This window comes from Adiantum capillus-veneris, chromosome 22 (genome assembly GCF_014529385.1).
Source record: "Adiantum capillus-veneris isolate H3 chromosome 22, ASM1452938v2, whole genome shotgun sequence".
In the NCBI taxonomy this organism is placed as follows: Eukaryota; Viridiplantae; Streptophyta; class Polypodiopsida; order Polypodiales; family Pteridaceae; genus Adiantum; species Adiantum capillus-veneris.
The window spans coordinates 36,748,723-36,763,576 of NC_140952.1; the positions used below are offsets into that span (position 1 = coordinate 36,748,723).

General features: G+C 41.9%; 1 pseudogene; it reads right to left on the reverse strand.

The window, feature by feature from the left end:
* Positions 1 to 1,490: 1,490 nt before the first annotated feature.
* On the reverse strand, positions 1,491 to 2,963 carry LOC147429169 (uncharacterized; annotated as a pseudogene).
* Positions 2,964 to 14,854: the final 11,891 nt, after the last annotated feature.

Genomic DNA, 14,854 nt, shown 5'->3' on the forward strand with positions numbered 1-14,854 from the left:
TAGATCATGTGCTCTATGAAAGATGTTTGACCGATATTGCATGTGGACCTGTGAAATGTTGATTGCGGATGCACATTTGGTTGAGGAAACTCTATTCTGATAGTACACATCTTCATGTTTTGATTTATGTTTTTATGTACATGGCAGCCATATGACATTGACATGGCATTTTGGTATGCTCCATACATTTCATTTGGATACTTCATTTGTGTTTGTTTGGTACATGACCGCCACATGATGTGGAGATGACTGTGATTGGAGCTTTCTTTTGTAGTTAGATTATGTTGACACCATTGGCTTATGTGTTGATTTTTGTGAGATAACAAAATCATTAAAGTGATAGAAATAAGAGTTTATGTGAAAGAAATCCCATGTGGGAGCCCACGTTTTCAGTACAGCCTCAAAAATACATACAAATGGTGCTTTTTATAAAGTTTCATTTTGCATAAGCATAGACATGCTTCCATATTTCTTAAAAGTGTTTGGTAGTTGAAGGATTGTACTGTAAGGTTTTGAGTTTTTCCACTATACAATGATATTTAAAGATATCATTGGTGTAAAATTTGGGTTTAAAAGCTCGAAATTGAAAGCTCGCAAAAATAAAACCCCCCTTTTGCCACTGTTTTGTATTTTGTATTTACATGTATAGGATGTCATGCATATCAAGAAAGTTAACCTTAACAATCTCAATCCTGGCTTGATCATTGGATTGCATGGCTGCATCAAATTCCCCCATTGTGTCCACGAATGCATATTCTTCCCAAATCCCTAAAATTGCTTCATTTGGATCCAATATCTCACATTCTTGAAACATACCTTGGGCTTCTCCCATTTGCATAAGTCTTATAATTTCTTGTAAGATACAGATCCTTCATAAGATAAATAAAAAAATCCTGAAGAAAAAGCCTCTCTGAATACACCCATTGTCACACTATGGGAGAATGCTGTTGTTACGGCACAGCATTACCGCATAACAGGAGAGAGAGAGGTTTAAGAAAGAGAGAGATTGTATGTTGCAGCCCTGCTAGCGGGTTTTCTAATTTTTCCGCTAGTATTACCGCATGTATTACCGCGCATATAGCCATGCAGATTACCGCAATAAAAAAAAGAATCCACTTGGCCGGCCGCCCCCATTCTTCTCCCACTTTTCCCTTTGTATAAATTCTATTCTATTTTGTTACTTTTCAGAAATTGGTACCCCCTTTATCATGGAGTGTAAGAAATCCCATTCTCATTGGGATTTTTAGTGCCTCTCTTCTCTTTGCTTGCCTCATCTATTGGTATGATTCTTCTACTCTACTCATTTGTACTCCATGAGATTCTATATCAAGAAATATTTTGTTTCCACCTCAAAATCTTATGTCAACTATGCATTCATATGGAAATGGCAAGCGAACGATGATCAAAATTGTATTGTCTTGCATTCATAAAAAAATATCCCTTTTATACAGTACAAGTAGAGAAAGAAGACAAAATCCAAAAGATATTTATTAATTTTCTTCCTCCAAGAGATCTCTACAAGTGCTTACATCCATGTCCAACCCCATGGTAGCTATATCAACAAATAAATCTATTGATTCATCCTCTAGAGCCTCTCCTATTGAATCATCATCATCCTCTCCATCCTCGTCCTCCTCCTCACTATGGTTGGTTATTGGGAATGGTTCTTTCTCCTCGACCTCAACTGCATCATCGTCATTGGCATCTTCTTGAGATGGTATGGTTGGATCTGCCAAAGTCTCTATGTTCGTATCTGCAAAGAAATATCTGCTCCGTGGTGTGACTAGAATAACATACCAAAGTCGTCTTCGATACATACAAGGCACATAAAACACCTGTAGGTCACAGACCAAACAACACAACATGAATGTAGTTTTATATGTATCATATAATGTTTTAGTGAGTTGCACATGAACTTTACCTGCTCACAACTACTAGGTTGCACCAAGTTGTCGGTCTTCCCACGATGAAATTTCCCGAAGTCTACCATATAGAGCCCATTCTCATGTCTCTTAACCTCACCCGCAAACCATCGGTAGTCAAAGAGTATTTGTAAAATGTTCTAAAATCAACTTTGATTATCCTCTCTATTGTTCCACATTCCCTCACCTCTTGTGTTGTCGTGTCAAAGTTGCCCATAACTCCACTATCGTGAGTGGTTCGACGCTCATCTATCTTGTGGGTTCGAAAATGACGTCCTTCGGACCACATAGAGTTGAATGTGAAGGCCTGCAAAAACCAATCAGGATAGATGAGAGAGAGGGAGAGATATGACACACATACACACACACACACACACACACACACACCCACACACACACACACACACTAAACCCATTGAGTATAATACCCTTGGTAGACATCCTCGTGCGTACTCCCATTCTCTAGGGCTTATTTGTTCTCCTTGTTCCTTGGCCTTGGTCATGGCATTGTGTATCCACCCAACTCAAATTAGATCAGGGTATTTGGCAAGCTCTTTAGGAAAGGGAGATGCTCGCCTACTGCCATGCGACCTCTTCCATGCTTCCCTCTCCCTTTCTCTCGTTGTACGCACCTCCACATACATATCCACCTATTTGCCCATGATGGGAGCATTGAGTAGACAATGGTTGTTGACTATGGCTTGAAATTCCCTATCCAAAATCAAGAGAGAACCTTTCCCACTTGGAATGTTTGCGTGTTTTTTTTGGATCCTCTTCCTCCATCTTTAAATGAGGCAATGATGGGTCTATTGTGGAAAGATACTGAGAGACATACACAAAACCCTCTTGTACAATCCAACCCTCTGCCATGCTTGCTTGAACACATGAAACCATTAGTAATTAAAATAACCAATAAAAAGCGTTGTGAATACAATCCAATCCTAATAAGGTTTAAGGCTTAAGATCGATGAATACCTCTGGTTGTGATCATAGACTTACAAAGTCTTTCAAGGTCTTTAGGAACCTCTCAAGAAAGAACATCCACCTGGAGTGAACCACACCACAAATGGCTATCTCCTCAACAAGATGGAGAAATAGGTGAACTTGGCTAACAAGGATAGAACATGTGAATGCATCCTCAATGGCACAAGTTGCCTCAATCACTAGAAGTCGAGTTGTTGGAATGGCTGAAACTTCGATTTCTTTGTAACTCACAAACCTGTAGCCAAAAAATCCTTCATAATCTTCATAGTAAAGTTAGTCTTCAAAATAAAGTTTACGAGGGAGGATCAAATGTGCTATACTTGACAACTTCTCCCACCTTGAATATTGCAGCCTTTACCTTCGTGTCCGCAAATCCACTAATGCTAATTGGAAGCACAAACTATTGCACAAACAAAAAGACTTATTAGTATCCAGAACCCTAAACCATATACGCACACACTCACATACACACACATACATACACACACACACACATTACCTGAAGAATCTTGTGCCAATCATGGGATTTGAGCCCATACAGTTGTGTGGATCCTCCTTTCTTAGTTTTAGTGAAGGCACCCTTGAGCGAACACATATAACCCGTTGGAGTATGGATAGATGCAATGACTTGTTTCTTCCGCTCTTGATCCACCCTTGATAGAATCCAAGGTGCCAAGAACCATATTCCCCCGAGGCCCCATGCGAGGTGTGGCCGAAGGAGGGATCCTCCTTATGGCCCTCATGTCCTCTCTAGTCCCAATGAATCTTTCTTTCCTACTATGTGATCCCATATAGCTTGCCCAACATTTTTGAACACATGCATTGGATCCAATAGGTGTTGGATTTTCAATGAAGCCCAATAGGGTAGTGATAAGAAAATAGAGTACCTAGACATACCCCTAGGTGGATCATTGGGAGGAGGCAATGTGTTGTGATGCTCGTTCCAATGTCTTGCCCAATCGGCCATGGTCCAATGGAGTGGCTCCATCCCATTGCATGGTGGAGCATAAGATCGATGTGTGGGCGGCAAGAAGCGATGGTTATTGGGGTAGATCACCTTACCAAGTAGAGCGGGTCTCTTTGTCACGAGTGAGGGTCCAAAGACATTAAAGAGCGTCACAAAGTATAAGCTTACCAGAAATCTCTCCAAGCCCAGGGTAATCATGCATGGTCCACATGAGAATTCACTTGATCATTGTGCGCCGATCACGAAGTAGTCTTGATACATCAAAAAAATCTATGCCGTTCCATAGCTCTTGAAGCTCTTCAATCAAAGGTGCTAAATATACATCCATGTTCTTTACCTTATGTTTTCCTGGGACTAGAAGAGAGAGCAAAATGTTCCCCTTCTTGGTTGACTCCCATGGTGGAATGTTGTAGTTCACAACAACCACTGGCCAAGTACTCCATGAGGTAGACCGATGCCCAAATGTCACGGGAACCGAATAATAGAGATAGATAGCAAAACAGAGGAAGAAATCTTTGTATTGATAGTTTTTGATACAACAGAGGAGCAAAATAAATGGGCGCACTCCGTTGTACGGAGCTCGAACCTCCCGACCACCCCCGATCTTCAGCTCGCTTGCATGCAGCGTCTCACTCGGACTCGCACTCGCACTCGCAAAAGAAGAGATCGGTGAATGATTCCCAAACGCACCACCCGTCGTGCTTTTATCCTTCTTTTCCTCGAAAAGCCTGCACGATTTTTGCACCAAGTATACCTGCGAGAATAATATAAGAACGTGATCGCTAAGCGATCCGTAAAGGTTAGATTTTTATCATGACACTTTACACAGATCCGATTTCACAAACTGATTTCTGCATCGCCTACAAAATAGTCAAAAGAACCTACTCGTGCAACCAATTCAACATGATAATCAAAGTAAAAAAACATAATTTTATACCTTCATAATCTCAATTGCAATACTCTACCATGAAGAAACAATCCACTTCTTGGTTGATAGCAGGGAGAGCTGTATGATGTTGTATGTCTGTCTGTCCCTGTGTATATTACACTGTTGCTGCCTTCGGTTTGTTTTCATCATAACTTCTACAAACAAACTCAAAACAGAGCAATCCAGGTACTCAAAACGACGGGAATAGGTCTGTTCTACAAGGTAGCGCGGTCAGAATTGCGAAAAACGTTTCTGTTTGGCTAAAAACGCAACTTTTAGGTCGAGACTCATAAAACCTCTATTTTTGGGTCTCCACTACTTTTACAACTTATTTAAGCCTACCCATGCATTTTAAGCTAAATCACATAAATATAAAACATTGATATTAATAAAAATCTCAATTTTACTGCTCATAGACAGACTATCTGTTATTCATTAATCTTTATCAAATCCGTCTTTAGTGTATTATTTTAAAAAAAGAATATATGTTCTCTCTGAATATCTCAACTCATTCATATAAGCTCTATTTAATAGAGTATTCAACAATCTTTCAAATCGTGCTAACGAAAGATATGCCCTGCTACATTCTTCTCGACTTTAAGAACTTCAAAGACTAGTCCTATTACATTCTCCCCTTATCAAAATTAACTCTGTCCTCAAAGTTGGTCTTAAGAGAGGAAAATTCTCTTTGCAAAACACTAAGATCAACCCATGATGCATCCTCTACTGGATAGTTCTGCCACTTAACCAAAACTTCCACAATGTCTCTATTTCTCAGATGTTTAAAACGCCTATCTAGTACTAAGTCTGGTTCTACAGTCAATGGTCCGTCATTTTTCAACTTAGAGTTGTTTTGTAAAACATGATGCACATTAGGAACATACTCACATGAAATACAGGATGCACTTTAACATGAGAAGGCAATTCCAATTTGTAAGGTAATGAACCAATGCGCTTCAAAATTTTAAATGGCCCAGCAAATCATGGAGACAATCTTCTATCCTTTCCAAGAATCAAATGAGACTTCTCAGGAATGACCTTTAAGAAAACCATATCACTAGTTTCATGCTCCACAACATGATGTTTCTTGTCATAATACAATTTATGTCTCTTTTGGGCTTCTCTAATATTCCCTCTGATTTTGGCCAACTGGTTATCCATTTTCTCAAGCATCTCACGTGACAGTTCTACCTTATTCCTTGAGCTAAGAAAATTTATAGGTGTGGGACAGTTATAGCCATACATTGCTTCAAACGGGGTCATCCTAATAGATGAATGATATGAACTGTTGTATGCAAATTCAACCAAAGGCAAATATTCATTCCAATTAGATTGGTTTTCATTGACATACATTCGTAACATATCTTCTAAAATAAGATTCACTCTCTCCGTTTCCCCATCGGTTTGAGGATGAAAAGCAGTAGACATGCATACCTGGGTACCTATAGAGTCAAAAGTCGCTCTCCAGAAATGTGAAGTGAACTTAGAATCTCTGTCAGACACTATGCTCTTGGGCATGCCATGCAAACGAAATATCTCTTTCACAAACAAGCGTGCAATGGTCAAAGCAGTATCAGTTATTTTCACGGGAAAGAAGTGAGCCTGTTTTGTGAGTCTATCTACTACCACAAAGATCGAGTCATACGCTCCACGAGTAGTAGGAAGTCTAATAATAAAGTCCATGGATATAGACTCCCACTTCTGTAAAGGAATGTCTAAGGGTTGAAGGTCACCAAGCATCCTCTTATGTTCAATTTTAACTTGTTGACATTGAAAGCATTCACGCACATAATTCTTAACATCCAATTTCATACGTGGCCAAAAGAATGAACTTTTAATCTTTTCATATGTCTTACTCAATTCAGGATGACCAGAAAAAGGTGAGTTATGACACTCATGCAGAATTTGACTCTTAAAAGCAGAATTTGCAGGAATACACAAGCGGTCATAATAATACAGATTTCCCTTATACAAGTGATATCTGTTCTCATACATCTCACCAATATTCTCACGCAAGAATTTCAAAATAGGCATGTAAAAAGAATCATTTTCAACTTCGGCATGTATTTCATCAACCAAATTGGATCGCACAACAGTCAACAAATTACACATGGGCCTACGACTCAATGCATCTGCAACTTTATTTTCTTTCCCACACAAATACTTCAAGTCAAAATCATACTCAGCCAGCAATTCGATCCATCTCCTTTGTCTGTTGTTTAACAATGGCTGAGTGAAAATATACTTCAAACTTTGATTATCAGTACGCAATTCAAATTTGACACCAAGCAAAAGATGACGCCAATGTTTCAATGCATGAACAACAGCAAGCAATTCTAGATCATGTGTTGCATAGTTCAATTCATGTCGTCTTAATTTCCTAGACTCATATGCAACCACTCTTCCTTCTTGTGTCAAAACACACCCTAGTTGTTCACCACTAGCATCACATGACACAACAAATGGTTTGCCCATCTCAGGAACTTTCAAAACACAATTTTCTGCTATTTTAGCCTTCAAGGTCTCAAAAGCAGTCTCACAGGTAGAAGTCTACACAAAGCCCTTGTCTTTCTTGGTCAATTCGGTCAAAGGACTTGCTATCTTAGAGAAATCTTTAATGTGTGCTCTCTCATATTGTGCTAGACCCATAAAGCTTCTCACATCCCTTAATGACTTTGGTGTTGGCCACTCCACAATAGTCTTAACTTTGTCAAGGTCAATGTGAATCCCCTCTTTAGAAATCACTCTTCCCAAATAAACAATCTGATCCTTTGCAAAAGTACACTTACTTGCTTTGGCATACAATTTATGTTCACACAAAACCTCAAATTTTCACTACAAGAGGCTCTTCACATTAGCGACGCTCACACAGCGACGCTCAAAAAAAAAATTCCCGGCGTCGCTATGAGCGTCGCTATGAGCGTCGCAAATTTCTTTGTAAATTTGCGACGCTCATAGCGACGCTTATAGCGACGCTCATAGCGACGCCAGCTGGGGTAAAAAAAATAACCGAGCGCGCCCAAAAACTCAGATCTCAGATCTGAGTTTTTCGGCGCCCTCAAGCAAAGAGCAGGTAACGCTCTCCCTCACTCTCTCTCTCTCTCTCTCTCTTTTTCTTTTACACACACACACACACACACACACACACACACACGCACGAGGAGAGGAAGGAGAGACAGGTATGCTCCTTCCCTCTCCTCATTCTCATGTTCCCTTCCTTTCTTTCTCTCTCCCTCGCTCTCTCTCTCACACACACACACATACACACACACATATAGTGTTTTTGAGAGAGAGAGAGAGAGAGAGAGAGAGAGAGAGAGAGAGAGAGAGAGAGTGCAAAAACGCACACACATACATAAACAAAGAATGCACACACACATTGAGAGAGAAAAAGAGAGAGAGAGCATGCATAAACAAAAAACGCACGCATTGAGAGAGGAAAAGAGAGAGAGAACATGCATAAACAAAAAACGCACACATTGAGAGAGGAAAAGAGAAAGAAAACATGCATACGATCCAAAAAAACGCACACACATTGAAAGAGAAAGAAAGAGAAACTAAGGGAGCGTCGTAGGAAACTAATTAAAATTAAAAGACCTAAAGATCTAGCCGACGAGGAGTTGAACTGAAGACCTATTATTCAAGAGAGAAATGGCATAATCAATCTATCATACTTGGCATGGGTGATAGAAAGGCTATACCATTTATCTCTTTTTATTGGCACACACATCCACACGCGCGCACACACACAGGAAGAAGAGAGTTATAACGTCGTAGGAAACTATTTTAAAAGACGTTAAAGATTAGGTTATATGTAGACTTACATTAAATTAGATTTAGGTTTATTTTTAACTAGATTTACATTTATTTAAGCTAGATTTAGATTTATGTTATATTAGATTAGATGCGGGTCTCCATAGACTGCGATGCCTGCATGAAGCGGGTGAAGAAAGCCCTCAATGGAATATAGGGTATTGCTGCCTTCTCTCATAGTGGGCTCCGTCGATCCAAAAGTACTGGTGAAATGTCTTCAGAAGATAGGGAAGAAGGTGGATCTTCAGGGCGGCAAGAGTCACTACATCCCCGACACAATGACCATCTAGACAACCTCTAGTCATTAGACTTACGTTAAATTAGATTTAGCTTTATTTTTAGTTAGATTTACGTTTATTTAGATTTACGCTTATTTACGTTAGATCGAGTCCACGCAAGAATTACTTACGGTTTAGGGTTTAGAGTTAGACGAACAGTGAAAAGATCTACTGTGAAAAGATGTTAAGAGGCAAAGGGATTTTGTCCACTACATGCAGTATCATGTAGACGTGGGTGTCTAGATTTCTTGTACCCACAAATATAGGTATTGACCAATAAAGACGAGATTATAACCCGGTGGTTCTGATCTCCGTGCACCTCTAGACCGAGGTGTGCGGGGATTGGACATGACTAGAGAATGTGAGGTAAAGAGAGAGAGAGAGAGAGAGAGAGAGAGAGAGAGAGAGAGATAAGACGAAGAATGCCAATAGAATATTAAATTTGTTGTCTAGGTTATAAGTTTTTTATCCTCATTATGAGTAGCGACGAGGATGTGGGACCGTCCAACCGAAACACCTATCTCTCAACGAGGGTCTTATGTCCTTGTAATCAATGCAAGCATGCTGTGCGACGGACAAGACGTGTTTCTTTGCAGCACGTTCGTGAATTTGGCGAGTTCGATCCATCTATTATAGATCGAGTTGTTGCCAATTATAACTCGTCGGACTCTGACGCTGGCCAACAAGCAGCAATCTTGCAACCCAATAGACGTATTCGCAGGCGCTTTGGTCAAGCAGCATATGTGAGGCCACAAGATGTAGCCTCTGACAGCTCGGGGGATGATCATGCAGAGCACATTCCCAACGAGGCAATGTTTGAGCCCGAGATTGATGAAATGATCGAGACGATCATGGATTCAGAAAGGCTTATCTATGATGATATGAAAAGTGAAGCCGATACATCATTGTATAATGGAGCACGTATGTCTAGATTGAAAGCACTCCTGGTTCTTCTCAACATGCAGGCAAAGTTTGGATGGAGTGACACTAGCGTCACAGCGCTTTTCAGGTGATCTATTACAATTAGTTTACTTTAATAGAACTCATGGTGTATAATGATCTGATAGATTTTTACACGACTGTATCATATTTTTATGTTGTGTAGATTGCTGAAAGAGCACATTCTACCAGCTGACAATGTGATGCCAGATTCCCGAGATGAAGCAAGAAAGATTTTCCGAAACTTGGGGATGGATTACAATTCTATCCACGCTTGTCCTAATGACTGCATTCTTTTCAGAGGGGAATACACAGACATGGAGAAGTGTCCGAAATGTGATTCCGAAAGATATCGAGTAGATCTCCACGGGACAAAAATTCCACAAAAGGTTTTGCGACATTTTCCTTTGCTTCCTCGCATCAAGCATTTCTTCGAATGTAAGTCCATGGCCGCCCTAGCATCATGGCATGAGGAGAATAAATCTTCGGATGGTGTGCTACGAATTCCTGCAGATTGCGCAGCCTGGAAACATATAGATGGAACATGGTCGGATTTTGCCAGGGAAGCTCGAAATTTGCGCTTAGGCCTGGCTATGGATGGCGTAAATCCATTTGGTCAAAGATCAACATCTTACAGTGTATGGCCCGTTGTCATCGTCAACTACAACATTCCCCCGTGGTTGACTACGAAGAAGGGGCACCTATGGCTAAGCTTGATTGTGCCAGGGCGATATAAAGTGGGGAATATGGATGTGTATCTTCGTCCACTATTGGAAGAGCTACAACAATTGTGGATTGGCATAGAGGTGGTGGATATGAGCCGACACACAGGACGACGGAATGCTTTGATCAGAGGTATTCTAATGTGGACCATGCATGACTATCCCGGGCTAACAGAATGCTCAGGTGATCTATTGACACTCCTCTCTCAGACACTGTAAATCTGGTTTTTCCCCATAGTTGATCTATTATCATGTGTATACATGCAGGGCTTCAAACAAGCGGATACAGAGCATGTGTCACATGTGGACCTAGACTGAATGCACGTAGGGCACCCTCACTGAAGAAGCAAATCTACGAAGGTCATCAAGCGTATCTTCCGGAGAATCATGTGTTACGCGACGGCTTTTTGGGAAGAGAGCCACCAAGGATGTCTGCACAAGCATGGTTAGAGCAGAAGGAGATGTGCGATGACGGATTGCCTCCAGGGATGAAGAGACTATCTCTATGGTACGAGTTACCATACTGGCCTCGACTCGTGATCAATCACTTGCTCGATCCAATGCACATATTCAAGAATGTGGGTAATCTACTATGGGACCATTTGACCGGCAAGAAAGATACTTTGGGAGCCAGAGTTGACCTTAGAAATGTGGATCGTATGGAGCAATATTGGCCGCAAACAGCGTCTGATGGATCGATAAAACTTCCTAAAGCACCATGGATTTTCACAGGAGCCCAAGAACGCAAAGTAAAAGAGGCCATTCGATCTTTGCGGACCCCCACTGGCGTAATGCACTCGCTCCGAACGTGTTTTACTAAAGAAGGAAAGCTTACCGGTTTGAAGTCACACGATTGGCATAAAATGTGTCAGGTACGTTCATAGTGGACTTTAATATCATTGCATAAAATGTGGACTTTAATATCATTGCTGCACATACTTTACAGTTTATTTTACCGGTTGCCATTGAGGGATGTTTGTCTCTCGACATCCGTAACACAATCTACAAACTTGCAAAGCTGGTGCAATGGATCTCACAAAAGGAGATCGACGTAGACTCCATACCATTCGCCAAACTAAATGCTGCGGAGCTTGTGTGCATGTTTGAGAAACATTTTCCTACTACAATGCTAACCATTCAGGTGCATCTTCTTATTCACATAGTTGATGAGGTGGAAATAGCTGGCACAGTTCATTCCAGATGGATGTTCTTCTTAGAGCGTTTCATGAAAACGCTTAAGGGATATGTGCGTCAAAAGGCACGTCCGGAGGGTAGCATGGCAGAAGGTTGGTTGGTATCAGAGTCCCTAGTGTACATTGGAGAGTGGCTAGACGGATTTGATAAATCCCGGGACACGCTATGGCGAACCATAGATGATGAGCGCATATCTGGGATTGTCATGTGCAATCTCGGTGTTGAGAAGAAGATGACGGAAGATCTAGAGGCTAAAATCAACCGATTTTGCATGCTTCACAATCCAGTGATGCAAAAGTGGATTTCACAATATGAGGATGCAAAGCAAGAGCGACAAAGGGCACGAATCGAGTGGAGACGGGGAAGACGACCACCGATGCACTATCCAGCGGTTCTGGAGAGCCTACCAACCTTCATGAGCTTAAGATGGTTGCACAACCAATTGAAAAGCGCACAACAATGCGGTGACGAAGTGACTGAAGAAGAGTGGGAGTACTCTCGGGGTTGCGCGACCAAGGTAAGTTTGCAATGTACGACTAGCAAGTGACTTTATTTATAAACGTTTGAACGGCCACTCATAATCTTTGTTCGTTGTAGTATAAGTCATACACAGCAGCATGGTGTAAAGGTCGACATTTTAGGGTGGAACGAATCGACAAAAAGCGTTTTACTCAAGATTGTGGAATCATGGCAAAATTTGAACAGTCTAGTCGACGACGTTCCTCTGATGCAGATCCCATGGTGGCGGAACTCACTTACTTCGGCACGCTGCAAGAGATTTTGAGGATCGATTACAGAGGATTTTTTGTCGACTTGTTCGACGTGCAATGGTTCAAGATAATCATGGAGGGTCGAAACGCTACTGTGCGTAGAGGAGAGTCTGGTTTTCTTGAGGTGGATTCTACTAAGAAATGGACTGACCTAAGAGACACTTTCGTACTACCCGAGCATTGTGAACAAGTAAGTATATAAATAGTTAACATCCCCCTTTTACAAGTTATGTGCTTGAAAGCTCTCATGTAAGTTATGTGGCTTTGGCAGGTAGTATTTCATCCTACAAAGTCTACATCAAACTGGTGGTACGTCATAGAGTTAGCCCCTCGTAGTGCAAGGACGTATGAAGGCTACCATGTGCCAATCACAACGACATCAATGGAGGAGATCAGAGAAGATGCTCAATCAGAAGCCGCTGCGGTGGTGCCAGACGAGCATCAAGATGCTACTGCTCTATATGGGGTGCATGCAGAGGAGCTACAAAATGAAACAGAGGATATGTGTTTAAACGGAGAGCTCTATATAGATATAGGAAGTTATGCTGAGTTATGCGAGGATGAGAGAGAGATCTCTTAAAGCCACAAATATTGTATTTGAACAATTTTGCTCCGTGCTGTAAAAGCTCTAGCTCTCTAAGTAGCTTCCATGGTGTGTAACGCTCTTTTCTACTCGCGCTCACATCTTTTGATTGAAAATTCTGAGTTTTCGACTTGCCTCTTCTACCACTCGATTCATTGCGTCATTGTATTTATATGCGTCATTACGTCATTGTATTTAATGGTCTTTGCGTCATTGTCTACTCTATTCATTCAATATTAAGTTTAAATATTCGTGTGTTTAATGCAGGTATGGATGATGAGGAGTTTCTTTCTTCTTTGTCACCGCAGCAGAGACAGTGGTACGTGGAGCGTCATCGCTCTGGCGCATCATCGCGCGTTCCTACACCATCCGCATCTCCCTCTCTTTCGGAGCATTCGGCGCGCTCCGAAGCTTCGGCGTCGACGAGACGAGCGTCACACTCTTCTAGACACCGGCGCTCTAGTGGTGGCGGTGGCGGTTGTTGTGGGGATTCCGCCACCGATGCCTCCACACCGCCTCGTGTTCGACGAGGCTCTTTACCCTCCCCTTCTTTGCCCGCCCCCACACCAGCCACAGCATCGCCGTCTACGCCAGGTTTTGCACGGCTGACTGTTCCTAGAAGCTACACACCTCTACCTACTCCGCCAGGAGCCACCCCACTCGACACTCCTCGCTTCGGGGCCCAGACGCCGGTGGAGACACCTGACGTCCGTACCCCCATCGACACGCCGCTAGAGACCCCTGCCGGGACACCCAGGTTCACGCGTCACCGGCCAGAGGGCTTGCCTTACTCCGTCGACATCAGCGGCGGCATCATCATGGATGATGACGGCAAGAAGGTGATCTCGCGCATGCGTGGTCTTTGCTCTCAGCTGTTTAGACACTATATACTAAACAAATGGAGTGAAGTACCAAGTGATTTAAAAAACAGAGTCATCAGCATACTTCATGATGAGTTTCCCGTTCCAACACGGGATCAGCGCTTCAATGAAGACCTGATGAAGATTCGAATGCGCGAATACTGCAAACACAAGCGTTCCAAAGTGCAAAAAGCAATCAAGAATGGGTGGAATAGGCCAGATTGGCTGGCCAAAGAAGATTGGAAGAATGCGAAGAAAGCAGCGCGCGAGAATCCCGACAAGTGGAAGCAACAAAAGGATGCAGCCAGAGCGCGAGTAGAGGCAGGGAGCTCGCACCACTTGGGGAGCGGTGGATGGGCATCATTTGAGGCCGATTTTGTAAGTCTTTTCACATTGCTCTTTATGCATGTTCGATAGTTTAGGGTTTATGAGTTTTTTAGTTCTAACATAATGAAATCTTTGTATGTTTTGACAGTGGTCGATGACAGGACGTGATCCCACACCGTACGAGCGCGAGTACGCAGGCAGGAAGGGCTTAAACGCCCTGATGGACATTCTCAGTTCTCGCAGCGGCATGGTTAGTATTAGGGTTTACTCTTTTTTATTTTTTGTATTGTTTTATAAATGTCGTTATATGTTTATACTTACTGAAAACTGTCTTATTGTCTTTTTTTGCAGAATCCGACAGATACGCCGCTTGGACGCGATGAGACGTCTGATTAGACGACGTCAGTTTAGCCGTATCTAGATAGCATTAGTTTAGGGTTTCTCATAGCTTATGTATCATGAGACGGATTTTATACGTCTTTTTGAACCATGTATATTATTACATTTGTCACCGCAATTCCTTTTGCCAATCAATTCTTTATGCCTATGATGTTGTACAATTGTCAT